Raw genomic sequence first — 13,835 nt, forward strand, 5'->3', positions numbered from 1 at the left:
AATTACAAGGTATACTTCCCCATTTTGACAGTAATTATAGTTAGAACAGCTGCAAAACCACTGAAAGAAATGAGTCAGGTTCATAATATACCAACAGGGCTTGAAAAAATAAAAACTATATTATTCCAGGGCCCTTTCTGAGTTTTACATAAAACGAGGACCTGTCCTGGTTGGGATGCATGGAACCTCTTGCTGCATATTCCCAGCTCAGTTCCCAATATTTGGGAGCTCTCACGAGCCTTTCTCAAGCTCCTCCAGACATCCTTTTTTTGTGTGTGTGTGTGCATTCACTTTCTCCTTGCCAGCTCAGGATTTTATAAACTTTTATCTCGTCACCTTTTGCTCACTTTTTCTCTAAACTAAGCTAAGCTAAACTACTGTGATGGTATGCAATTCTACTTTCAATACAGTTTACATCTAAAGCATGCAAAACTGGCCATGCCAAAAACCAAAAAATGCGACAAAGCATTTTTTCTCAAAAGTTGTCCCATTAAGCTTATATAATCACAGTTGGAATATCATTTAGTCAAATATCATATAGTCCAATGCCCTGCTGATGCAGGATATTCGCTGTGACAGCATCTTTGATAGGACGCTATCCAGGCTCTGCTTAAATATTTTAATGAAGGAGCACCAACAACCTTCTGATGCAGTTGTCTTCACTATCAAAAGCTCATTACCATCAAGAAGCTCTTCCCAATGCTGAAATCCCATTTCCTATAATTTGTACTCATTGTTTTCTGCCTGCCCTGGAAAACAAATGTGCTTCATCATCTATGCGACAGATATTTGAAGATGGCTATCGTATAGTTAAAGCTATGGCTTTCCCAGTAGTGATGTATGGAAGTGAGAGCTGGACCATAAAGAAGGCTGATTGCCGAAGAATTGATGCTTTTGAATTATGGTGCTGGAGGAGACTCTTGAGAGTCCCATGGACTGCAAGAAGATCAAACCTCTCCATTCTTAAGGAAATCAGCCCTGAGTGCTCACTGGAAGGACAGATCCTGAAGCTGAGGCTCCAATACTTTGGCCACCTCATGAGAAGAGAAGACTCCCTGGAAAAGACCCTGATGTTGGGAAAGATTGAGGGCACAAGGAGAAGGGGACGACAGAGGACGAGATGGTTGGACAGTGTTCCCGAAGCTACCAGCATGAGTTTGACCAAACTGCGGGAGGCAGTGGAAGACAGGAGTGCCTGGCGTTCTCTGGTCCATGGTGTCATGAAGAGTTGGACATGACTAAACAACTAAACAACAACAACAATCATATCACCTCTTAATCATCCCCAACTCTCTCAACCATTCCTCACAGGACTTGGTCTCCTTCCCATCGTTATTGTCTTTCATTGGACAGGTCCATTGTGATGTCATCCACAGAGGGTTCTTTAGACTGAAGCCTTGGTGTTTCAATCTTATTGGCTGCAGGGAGACTTGTGCTTCCACAAGCTTTTTTCCAATACACCCACAGTGCTATCTCCCCTGTTGGAGGCAATATGCTTCTGAATACCAGTTGCTGTGAAGGGGTCAGTGCTGTGGCAATAAGGGTTCTGCCTGCATGCTTCTCACGGATATTTGTTTGACCACTGTGAGAACAGGATGCTGGACTAGAAGCAGCAAGCCCTTCTTGCATTCTTAGCTACTGTGCATGCAGAATCCCCATTCATTGCTCGTGGAGTGAGCCAATCCATTTGTGCAATGGAATGAATGCATAGATCCCTCACTGAACAAATGTGGAACTGGCTGCGCAAAACTGGTTGTGCAGAATCGCTGCTGCATCCTGGATAAATTGTTGGAAATGGTATGCAAGCTTCCGTCTGGTTTAATTGATCAGGCTGAATGAGGGAAAGTTGTTCCTCGGGAAATCCAGCACAAAAACACATGCTTGGGTAAATCTGTTCAAAAACTCTTTGCATCTTACAAGAGCCTAGGTAGCATTCTAGCAGGAAGCCAGGCTGAGTTCATGCTGGGCACCCGAAACCAGATCTTGATGGAATAAACTGTGAAACATAAACAAATCTGGGAGGGGAATAATGGCTGTGCGGAGTAAGGCTCCTTTTCCTCATTTATTAATTTGTCTGTCTTTCTTTGAAAGAATTAGGTTTCCTTCCCAGGAGCAGGTGAGGAACAAGAATGTGAAGCAGCACGATCAGGTTTCATCAGTAGCAGCGCAAGACTAAGGAAAGCAGCCATTAAATTAATCCTCGTCTTCAGACAACTTTGACTTGGAGTCTGCAGGTGGTAAAAAAAGAAATTGGGCAAAAGGTAACAGCAGAGTGATCTGTTCTTTCCTTTAGTGAAGCCCATGGCAAAGTGTTGGTTCAGCTTATCTATCTGCACATCTGTTACAATATCTGGGTCATTTTGTCCATTGCCACTTTTAGAGAGTCCCATATGCTTTCTACATTCATATAGTTTCTATCCACCACCTAAAACTCATAGCAAGGTATTTTAGACTAAAAGAAAGTGAATAGCCTAAGTTCACCCAGTTTGCTTGGTGGCTGAGCGAGAATTCAAATCCAGGTCTTAGTCAAAATTTAACCCTCAATCAGCCTATATACCACACTGAGAGATCCTCAGGATTCATGACATATAGAAAAATAACAGTGGCTCTGCCCCTCATTGCTGTTCCAACTGCCCTACATCACTTGGAGGAAACTCTTCTCAAGTGGGAAGACTCCTGTACTTGGGGTTCCACCCCACACAGTCTGGAGTCCTGAGTTGTTCTAGAGCAGGCATGTCTAACAGGTAGGTCGTGATCTACCAGCAGATCACTGGACGTCTGTGGTAGATCACTGGATTCCCCCAAAGAAGCTCAACATCTTTGACCTGAACCCCCAAAAAGGGGGTAGATCACTGCCAGTTTTTAACTCGGTGAGTAGATTGCAGTCTCTTGGGAGTTGGCCACCCCTGCTGTAGAGTATAAGAGGCTCCCTGTCATCTCTATCTCCTTCCCTCACCAAACACACATTCACTGCAGGGTTTTATTTCACACCATCTTGAGAAGCTAATATAGGGCAATGCAGAATCGCCAGGAGATCTGATCTTCACCCAGCAGCGGGGCTATTTGTATATTCAAGAGCTTAGTCTCTCTTCAGATGCTAAGAGACCGATGCATATTCACAGCACTAACAACAAAGAAAGGCTGCAAAAAGGAAATTAGCATTGTAAAATTCTTCGGGGAGGGGGGGTGTTGCTCCCTTAGGGAGAAACTTCTTTTATTTTTAGCTCTGTGTTAAAGAAAGTGCTACCACAGTCACCTAACGCACTGATAAGTTCCTTGGCTGCTAACATTACAGTTGGAGACTACACCAATGAGATGCAGAAAAACTCGGTAACTTCTTCAAGGAGAAATGCATGATTTGATTGCTCTCAGTTGCTGGGTCTTCATTAAAAGTGTTGCGTTTTCACTCACAGGCATATTTGTTTGCTTGTTTATTGTATTTATCTACCGCCCTACATCATAAGATCTCAGGGTGGTTCACAGAGCAAAATACAGGATAAATTGGGCCATAAAAACTTTGGAGAATAAATAGCTAGGGCAGCGCTAATGAATCTTTTTCAGCCGGGGGGGGGCACATTTCCTTCTGTGCAACCTTCTGGAGGCCACATATTAGTGGTGGGCAGAACCAGAGGCAAAAGTAAGCAAAACAATAAATGTGAATTTTATCTTTGTATAGAAGGATCATTTTCTCACACACTCTCTCACACATACTTCCCTCTCTATCCTCCATGCAGGCAAACAGGAAGCATGTTGAGAATTCAAGGGCAAAAACCAGCCAGGCAAAAGCATTCAAGGAAGGTGCGAAGCAGGGCAGGTGACAAGTGTGGCCAGGAAGCTAGCTCCACCCTATGCAGAAAGCCACCTCTGAGGAAACCCAAATGCAGTTGGCACGAGGTTGAGACACACAAGGGCAGCAGAGCCAGCAAGTCCTTTAAAATGGAGGAGGAGGAGGAGGAAGGGGGAAAGAAAGGAGGAGGAAGGGGGAAAGAAAGAGTTAAAAGGCTGATAATTACAGCTTCAAAGGCCTGGACAAATACTATGAACGGTTCTGCTGTGCTTCACAGGACCTTAGAGGTTATGGTCATGGTTCTATGGTTGCAAAGATATTGCAACTGCTAGGCACAAGCTTCTAGCCACAAGCCACCATCAACCTTTCAATGCCTGCAGAATGTGCTACATCCTGAGATATGGCACAATGGCTGAAGGTAGGCACACCTTTGCAGGTTGCCTTGAGCCCCACATGGCATGGCATTCAACTAATATCCTCCCAGTACCCACTGCAAATGAGGGACGCGGGTGGTGCTGTGGTCTAAACCACACAGCCTAGGGCTTGCCAATCAGAAGGTCAGCGGTTCGAATCCCCGCGACAGGATGAGCTCCCATTGTTCAGTCCCTGCTCCTGCCAACCTAGCAGTTCAAAAGCACACCAGTGCAAGTAGATAAATAGGTAAACGGCTTTTCCGTGCGCTGCTCTGGTTCGCCAGAAGTGGCTTAGTCATGCTGGCCACATGACCCAGAAGCTATCTGCAGACACACACCGGCTCCCTCGACCAGTAAAGCAAGATGAATGCCGCAACCCCAGAGTCGTTCGCAGCTGGACTTAACTGCCAGGGGTCCCTTTACCTTTTTACCCACCGCAAATGGCAAAAAAAAAGAAGCAGGAAAAATAACCAGAAGCTGAAATGTAACCTCTGCCTATGGAGGTCTTTTACAAGTAACAGTGAACGTATTTTCTTTCATTGGAACCATAATTATACAAAACAAAGCATTTGTCCCAAAAGAGCTAAATGCATAGGTAATTGGTTTAACACATGAACAAAGGAATAGTTCCTCTGAGGCCAAAGGCAAAATTATAGTTCTTTCTTGTGAGCTTCATAGTCAGCTGGTCAAAGCGTTCCTCAAATCCACCAAGGTGATGCATACTTTGCAAATTGCGTTAGTCCCAAAAGAATTTGCAGCTTGAATGGCATAGCCTTGAAATTGTAATACAGGAAATAATATAACAAATAATTCCAGACACACACACACACACACACACACACACACACACCTTACCGTACATATACATGAATTCAATTAACCTTATGCAAAAAAAGTGGCAATGTTTGCTGGAAACAGATCCACACACATTTTCTGGAAGTGCTCGTAGGTCTACCTAACCTGCCTGCCTCACTCAGTAGCTACTGCAGCTTTTAAGGTATGGAAATGGTTAAAACAGAGTTCATAGTAAAAGCATACACAAGCCATTTACTATTTCTCCTCCCAATCCTCCAAGGAAGAAGAAGAAGAAGAAGAAGAAGAAGAAGAAGAAGAAGAAGAAGAAGAAGAAGAAGAAGAAGAAGAAGAAGAAGAAGAATGCTTAAGTAAAAAATAGATATAGAAAGAGACTCCCAGTTGCTTGCTTGCACAAAACAAGAACACAAAACAAATACGGAACTAAACACACACACACACACACACACACACACACACACACACACACAAAGCTCCACAAAGTAGGAAATACTCCCTGTTGGTTTTCCAGCCTTCAGGGAAACAGTTCTGAACATGCTCAGAACCTATCATAGAATCACAGAATTGTAGAGTTAGAAGGGACCTCCAGGGTCATCCAACCCTGTGCATACAGGAATCCTGCCGACAGCCATCCCTGGGTGGACTCAAACCACCAACTTTCTGGTTAACAGCAAGACACACTGACCTAGGCTAACACTACCACAAAGGGTTGCTTTTGAAGCAGTCCGGACTCCTTCCATATCTACTATAGTAGCTGTGCAAGACAGGCCCTATATCAACAGGTGGATTAAGAGACTTCCTATTAGGACTGACTTTCCTATGGCTTGATCAGCCACATGTTGTTGTTTTTCTGTTTAGCGACACAAAGAGAAGGCTGAGAACAGGGACACCAAAACGATCAAGGAGGTGGAGCGACTTGCCTATGAAGAAAGATGGCAGCGTGTGGAGTTATTTTAGTTCAGAGAAAAGGCAAGCAACAGGCAACATGATAGGGGTTCAGAAACCTATGCATGGCATGGAGAAACTAGGTACAGAAACCTTTTTTCTCCCTCTCTCATAGTACTGGAACTCATAGACATCCGATAAAGCTGAATGCTGGAAGATTCGGGGCAGATAAAAGGAAGTATTTCTTCATGGTGCACTTAGTTAAACTATGGAACTTGCTCCCATAGCAGGCAGTGATGGCCACCTAGTTAGAAGGTTCAAAAGAGGATTAGACCAATTCATGGAGGAAAAGGCTATCAATGGTAATCATCATCATCATCTTCTATTATTTATACCCCGACCATCTGGCTGGGTTTCACTCTGGGCAGCTCCCAACAGAATATTAAAAACACGATAAAACATCAAGCTTTAAAAACTTCCCTAAACAGGGCTGCCTTTAGGTGTCTTCTAAAAGTCAGATAGTTTTTTATTTCCTTGACATCAGATGGGAGGGCATTCCACAGGGTGGGCGCCACTACCGAGAAGGCCTTCTGCCTGGTTCCCTGTAACTTCACTTCTCGCAGCGAGGGAACTGCCAGAAGGCCTTTGGAGCTGGACCTCAGTGTCCGGGCTGAATGCTGGGGGTGGAGACGCTCCTTCAGGTATACTGGGCCAAGGCAGTTTAGGGCTTTAAAGGTCAGCACCAACAAAACACTCTGAATTGTGGTCGGAAATGTACTGGGAGCCAATGTAGGACTTTCAGGACCAGTGTTATATGGTCTCAGAGGCCACTCCCAGTCACCAGTCTAGCTGCCGCATTCTGGATTAGTTGTAGTTTCCAGGTCACCTTCAAAGGTAGCCCCATGTAGAGCGCATTGCAGTAGTCCAAACAGGAGATAACCAGAGCATGCACCACTCTAGTGAGACAGTCTGTGGGCAGGTAGGGTGTCGGCCTGTCTACCAGATGGAGCTAGTAGACAGCTGTCATGGACATAGAATTGACCTGCGCCTCCATGGACAGCTGTAAGTCCAAAATGACTCCCAGGCTGTGCACCTGCTCCTATTAGCCATGATGGCTGTACCCTTCCTCCACAGCTGAAGGAAATACTCCCAAATACTAGTTGCTGGAAACCACTAGACAGGAGAGTGCTCTTGTGCTCAGAGCCTCCTTGCGGGTTTCCCACAGGCATCTGGTTTTCCCCTGTGAGAACAAGATGCTGAGCTAAATGGGCTATTGCCCTGAATCCATTCCGCCACACACCACTGTTGACAAACCTGTGCACACCACACAGATTCTCTGGATGAGGTGAACAGCTTGCAGACAATAGGTGTCTAGAATTCCTTTGGAGGGCTTCAAGTGCTGTGGGTATGGGTCAAAATCAGCCAGTGGACCTTATGTTTTGCAGCTGAAATTGGCGTAGGAGGTGGAGGAGTCAACAACTGACACACGTTGCCTCCTTTTCAAAGCCATCAAAATCCCTCTTAGCCAAAACCTCAGCTGAGGGGGAAATCAGAGAACAAGTTCAGAAGTATGCATTTTTTGCTCGAGGTTATCTAAACAAGCAGATGTAATATATAAGTATACGCAGCCGTAAATTCTTAAAGCAAAGCAACGTTCTGCTCCGGCCAGGGCTTATGCAAATAAAACATTTTGTTTGCTCACAGTTATATTTATAGTGCTGATTCAGTGATAGATAGATGGAGGAAGAAAAAACAAGTAGTTCTTTAAAAAGCCACACATTTATGTATTATGTATGTGTTCCAGAAGTAGTTTGCAAAACAATTGAGGTCATCTCTGAATTTACTATCACCTAACACTGCCACGGACAACCAAGCCTTTTTCTGTGCTTGAGACACAGATATAAACAGCAGGCACCCTTGAGAATTTGAAAGGGCTCTACAATGGAAACCCTTATATAAAAGCTTCGTAGGTGAGCTTAGATAGTAGAATCTAAGCTCTCTTCGCTTGTTATAAATAGTTTTTGCTTTCCTAAGGCTTCTGCTAGTGTCTTCTGTACCACCTCACCTCTTCTGGGGTCAGGGAGGTGAAGTGTTTCTCTCCAAAGCAGAGGGGAAATGTTGTACACAGGTAAAATGGGGGCTCATAGGAATTTAGGTCACCACCTTTCCACCTTAACTCTTCATTGTCAAAAGTACACTTAGAAGTGAGGGAAAGGCATGTCTATCGGACCTGCATCTCTCAGCTACCCTAGGTGTGCACCCAATGAGGCAGTTGCAGCAAACAGAGGTCCTGCCCCTGACCTCAGCTTATGTATCTCTGACACCCGAACTGTGTGCAAGCAGGTAGAGATTGTCTGTGTGTCACCTGCTTCTGCTATGTCATCTTCAGTCCTCTCCTGGTCCTGGGAGAAAGTGGAGCAGGAGAGGTGGGAGCAGGAGGTGGTGGTGGTGTGGAAGCCCTTGATTCTACAGCAGCCTGACCTGTCTTTCCTTCCTCCTGCACCTGTCGTTTACTCCCCACTCCTGCATCTTCTCCTGCCTCTGACTCTCGTCTCCTGGCTGTTACAGGTTCCCCAAGTTCACTGATCCCTTCGTCCAACCCCCTTTCTCCTGCTGCTCACTCCTCAGTGCCCAGTCAGTCCCTGACACAATGGGCACCAGCGACTTCTTCATGCTCACTAGAGAACTGGAACCCATATTTGCACCTAGGGTGACCTATCTTAAAATAGTCCTCTGGTCTGAAGATATCCCCAGTTGGAAGGGCTGTTTCATCCAAGCCCAGTTTAAAGATAAAGAGCCATAAGGAGGGAGAGCAGGAACCCTGAAGCAGAACCTGGACAGGAGACTAGGCAGCCACAGAGGTCATCTGGTCACAGTGTGTGCCACTGTGGTAAAGGATTCCTATTTAATCCGGCCTCCAATGGTAGAACATAGGCACCATGACTAATAGCGATTGAGGGCCTTATCCTCCATGAATTTGAACCAAAACCTGAATTTATCACATCGTTCACAAGCTATATGTTACAAGCAAATACATGTAATAAGACATCAATGTTGAATGTAAAGGTAGTGAAGTCGCAGCTAAGAGGCTTAAATCATATACCGTACTTTTCAGTGTATAAGACTAGGTTTTTTCTTTTAAAATTGTGTTAAGAAAAGGGGGATCGTCTAATACATGGGGCAATTCCCCCCTATTTTCTTAATTTGGAGTCTCCCCGAAATAGGGGGCATCTTATATATGGGGGGTGTTATACATGAAAAAATACGGTAGATGACTGACAGCCTTCTTTGGAAATTAAACCAATGTCCAGATTGACACTCTATTCAACTTAGCAGTGTTCACGGTGGATTCTAAAACAGTCATCTTGCTTCACATAAAATGGAGTCTCTCCTTCACTAGATACCTCCCATGTGACCAACATTAGCCAATCACATGAGAACTACTAGTGGACTCAGTTACCAACCAATTGAATTTAAACACATGGTAATGCATACAAGCATTTACAATTTCAGTGAATTAAATTACTATACTTAACAATCAATAGGGCAAACATGTCTGAGAGAGGGGGATTTGCAGCTGAGAAGCTGCAGAGGAGAGGGGCTTAACCCTTCCTTTGCATGCTGCTTTATCACAGCAACTCCAACCTAAGCAGCCTTTTCCCCCGCAGGCTTCCAGACATGTATTTAGTTACCTCACAAAAAGAACCTGAAAACTCACTTTATATGTTACAGCATATTATTGTCCTGTAGCATAAACATAGACATGAAATATTATTGCTATAATAAGAGTTTATAGGGATCATAAAGTGAATCACTCTTGTGCTAAGGACTAATTTACTTTTATATTTACATGTTTAGTCTTGAAATTTCATATATGTGAAAAATACTCCCTCCAACCCACCCACCCCCCTTTAAAAAAAACAAACCTCTGGCTTTAAGACAGATCATAACACTCCGATCCATTTTTTGCAACTCACAGGGTGAGAGGGAGAAGTGGTTAGATTACTTAAACGGTTCTGAGAAGTCGCTCAAAAACCTAGTGCAAGTGCAATTTTCGAATGAAACCACAGTTGTTTGTTTTCTCAAGCTAAAATTAGTTAGAGCCATCAATACAAATGGGCTTGTATACCTGCACGAAAATGTGTCGGGCTTCCCACAGTACCCACATGGTGCCAGATAGTAAGTTAAACTAGCAATTTGGAACGATTTCAACATGTGCCCTCATTTGCTTTCCTAGGGGTCATTTGAGTCACTGGAGCACCTCAGGTTCATTGTGCAGGTCATCATAACTTGCGTAACCAAACTGGAGTTGCATAACTAGTGTCATCTTCACTGTCTTCAAATATCTCAAGGGCTGCCACAAGGAAGGTGGAGCGAACTTGTTTTCTCCTGCTCTGAGGGAGTAGGAATCGAACCAATGGCTTCAAATTACAAGAAAGCAAATTCCGACGAAACATCAGATCAAACTTTCTGACAGCAACAGCAGTTCAACAACAGAATGGACTCCCTCAGGAGCTTGTGGACTCTCCTGCTTGGAGGTTTTTAAGCAGAGGTTGGATGGCCATCTGTCATGGATGCTGTAGATGAGATTACTGCATTGCAGGGCGTTGGACTAGATGACCATTCTATGATTCTATTATTTTACATCCTACATATTCTACTCCCTATGTATTTCCCATATAACTTCCCCCCACCCGCACTCACAGGTCCTAAACTCCCCTTCTTATTCACACATTGCCCTCATCACTGATAATTTTAAGCTTTTTTTATAAACTGTTTGGAGGTTTTATTACCATCAAGCAGTACAGTAGTACCTCGGGTTACATACGCTTCAGGTTACATACGCTTCAGGTTACAGACTCCGCTAACCCAGAAATAGTACCTAGGGTTAAGAACTTTACTTCAGGATGAGAACAGAAATTGTGCTCCGGCAGCAGAAGGAGGCCCCCATTAGCTAAAGTGGTGCTTCAGGTTAAGAACAGTTTCAGGTTAAGAACGGACCTCCGGAACAAATTAAGTACTTAACCCGAGGTACCACTTTATATTAATTTTGTTAAATCATAATAAAAGGGGGGTTATCATCAATGGCTCCTGCTTATGAATGGTTTTTAGGATACTTCAACTACAGATGAAGAGAGGAAGACAAACCCTTTGTTATATCCACTTCATTTATCCAAAATCTGTAGTTAGTCCAAATCTGAAGGCTTCATCCACAAAGTAGTTAAGTTTCAGTATCTATAGTGCAAATCTAGGCCAGAAGCCAAAGAGCTGGGGAGAATCACAAGTAGGTTTCAGACAGCCCAGTGCATTATTATTATTTTTTATAAAAAAAAAACCTTTCACCTCTTTCAACAGCTGATTAACACTCCCAATCCTGGTCTCACTGAATTAGCTTCACTTGTGTGTTTTTTCTAAATCTTCCTATAAATTTCAATAAGCTGAAGTATTTCTTGCCCTGTATGGGGCTATCCTAGCTGGCTATCTAGAAAAATCACTTGGTGCCTATAATATAACAGCTCATCTCCTCACAGGGTTTAAAAAAATGCTCTACAACAGCCCATCCGCCCCAGATAACATGGCCATTCTGGCTCGAATTGATGCGAAATGTAATCCAAAACATATGGAGGGCACCTGGTTGGCAGAGGCTCTTCTGATATCCATCTGGCTCGCAACTGTCTATGGTGTTAACTTTACAATAGTGAACAGATCCCAGAACTGTGTTTGGAAGTTTGCCACAAACAAACCTTCTCCTGTGTGTGAATTATAAGTGTGAGCTAACAGCAAAGAGTCTCCATGCTCTATTTTTAAACCAAATTATGTTTTGATCAAATTCTTCCCATTTTAATAAATGATCTACACTCCTGTTACTCAGGTGCTAGGTGTTTTGGAAGGTGTTTTATTTTATTTTTATTTTTTTACAAAACTTAAATTTTATTGGACATGAAACCGCCCACAGAGGTATAATCCCAAACCATGACACCTCGCCCCACTGGGGTGTACATTTACAAACTCAAAGCTTCGTTGTAAATCATTGCCAGGGCACCCAGGAAAGTGACGTATTCCTGGAAGTTCACCACTTAGTCCCCATTGCGGTCCAGATCTTTCATTAATGCCTGTATCTCTGCATCCTGCAGTTTCGGTCCAATGGTGAGCTCCTTCTGTATCCGCTCCTTCAGTTCCTTCTTGCTTAGGGTGTTCTTATCGCCATCCTTGCAGGCATATTTGTGGAAGGTCATAACCAGCATGCCAATAGCTTAGTCAAGAGGTGCTACCATGGTGAGAGATCAGAAGCAAGATGGTCCAGTGCGGAGCGGCAGGAAGTATGAGGAAAGTGGTCACATGAGCATTTTATAAACATAAAGCTGAAATGAAGTGGGAAAAGGAAACAGGTTCCCCCCACCCCTTTTGTCATTCTGAAATATTTTGTAGTGCAGAGAACGGAGTTTCTTTTACCTCCTACAGCACACATGCTGTGACTGGGCAAGCAGCACACCCCCTACTTCCCAGAAGTTCCTGTCATTGGCACTTAATATTAACCTGGAAGTTCTCTTTCCAGACAATGGGGTAAGTTATTCTAATACAGTATCTCGTATCTCAATAGATGCAATTGCAACCAACATTCTCTAAGCCACTAGTCCTCATGAGACCATTTTGGTGGGCATTGGCTTATTTTATTTTAATCTTGGTTTGTGATTCTGCAAAGCTAGGGAGTTCTTCAAATATGTAGAAACTATGACCTTATTTTGGTCTCATTTGTCTTCCAAACTGGTAGGCACATGACTTAACATAGGTTGTGTACCTCTTTGAGATTTTTATATATTGGTATAGAAGTTATTTTAATAAATAAATACCTATACATATCTATGGATGTCATGGATCTAGGTACAGTTAAGCCATCTAACATCCCACATGTGTTAAGGGCATGTCTTATTTTCTCCACTGAAATCAATGGGGCTTTAAAGCACTTCGCTTTGGAGAAAATGGATTTTTTTAATAATAATAATAAGTTCTTAAAATGTAAGCTTTTTTATTGTTTCACTGCACTTTCATCACAGCTAAATTTCTTCAGTTATGCCTTGCCTAAAACAAAAACCATTTTTTTTTAAAAAAAAAAAAGCCTCTTTTTTCCAGCAACATGTCTGCACTTTTTTACACATACTTTACAAGGCAAATTTGGCATTCAATTCACTTGCATACCCTAATGTGGGCTTATTGAAGGCAGGTGCACACTTTAATATATAGGGGCATAGGGACCCCCTTCTAGACAATAAAACACTGGCACGGCCAAGCGCGGAATATCTGTTGGATTTTATTTGTATGCCTCAAAACCACAAGCGTTTCTTAGGCGCTACAAGTATGACAGAGTCAGAACAGAATTCCTGCATTATACATGTGCCATACTAAATTTACCCATCGTCATTTTTTCTCCTTGTATATTGTTGTGGTGTCCCCTTATTTTTTAAAAGAACTGTCAACACAGCATCACACCGCTATTACCATCAAGGGAGGGTCATTTTACTACGCATAGTATAATGAAGCAGTATTAGTTAACGATATTTCTTTGAGTCGCCTGGATGCGAAGTGAATCGTCCCAAAGTATAAACAGTCTGGCCTGCTGGAGCATTATTGCTCTTCATTAGCGCTAGATCTTGACTGGTAAAGTGAGAAAATATCACCCCAAATAATAAAGCAATAAAGGTCTATGTCACAAATGGAAATGGACAAACATGCAGGCCAAATGATCAAAGAGCTAAGAATTTAACAGGAAGCAAAACACCCGGATGATGATGGGCAAGGCTGGGGGCAGGGGCATGGGGGGGGCATACTGCAACCAGTACAGCATCCTTAAGAAGCGTGTACATGTTTTGAAGGACAGTTTTGCCTTCACTGCATCACCAAGTGAAACACTTTTCCCAAAGAGGAATAAATGGCAATCG

The 13,835-nt window shown here is 43.3% G+C and overlaps 1 long non-coding RNA gene and 1 pseudogene across 2 annotated transcripts; both read right to left on the reverse strand.

Annotated features, from left to right (window-relative positions):
* Positions 1 to 280: 280 nt before the first annotated feature.
* On the reverse strand, positions 281 to 1,340 carry LOC310705537. The gene is made up of 2 exons (XR_014525378.1): positions 1,273 to 1,340; positions 281 to 749 (listed from the first exon to the last, which is right to left on the reverse strand). It is a non-coding gene; the product is annotated as an uncharacterized lncRNA (long non-coding RNA).
* Positions 1,341 to 11,805: 10,465 nt separating this feature from the next.
* LOC310704932 (protein S100-A6-like) lies at positions 11,806 to 12,173 on the reverse strand (annotated as a pseudogene). Its single transcript has one exon. The product of its transcript is annotated as a protein S100-A6-like (transcript).
* Positions 12,174 to 13,835: the final 1,662 nt, after the last annotated feature.

This window comes from Podarcis liolepis, assembly GCF_965112155.1.
Source record: "Podarcis liolepis genome assembly, chromosome: 4".
Lineage (NCBI taxonomy): Eukaryota > Metazoa > Chordata > Lepidosauria > Squamata > Lacertidae > Podarcis > Podarcis liolepis.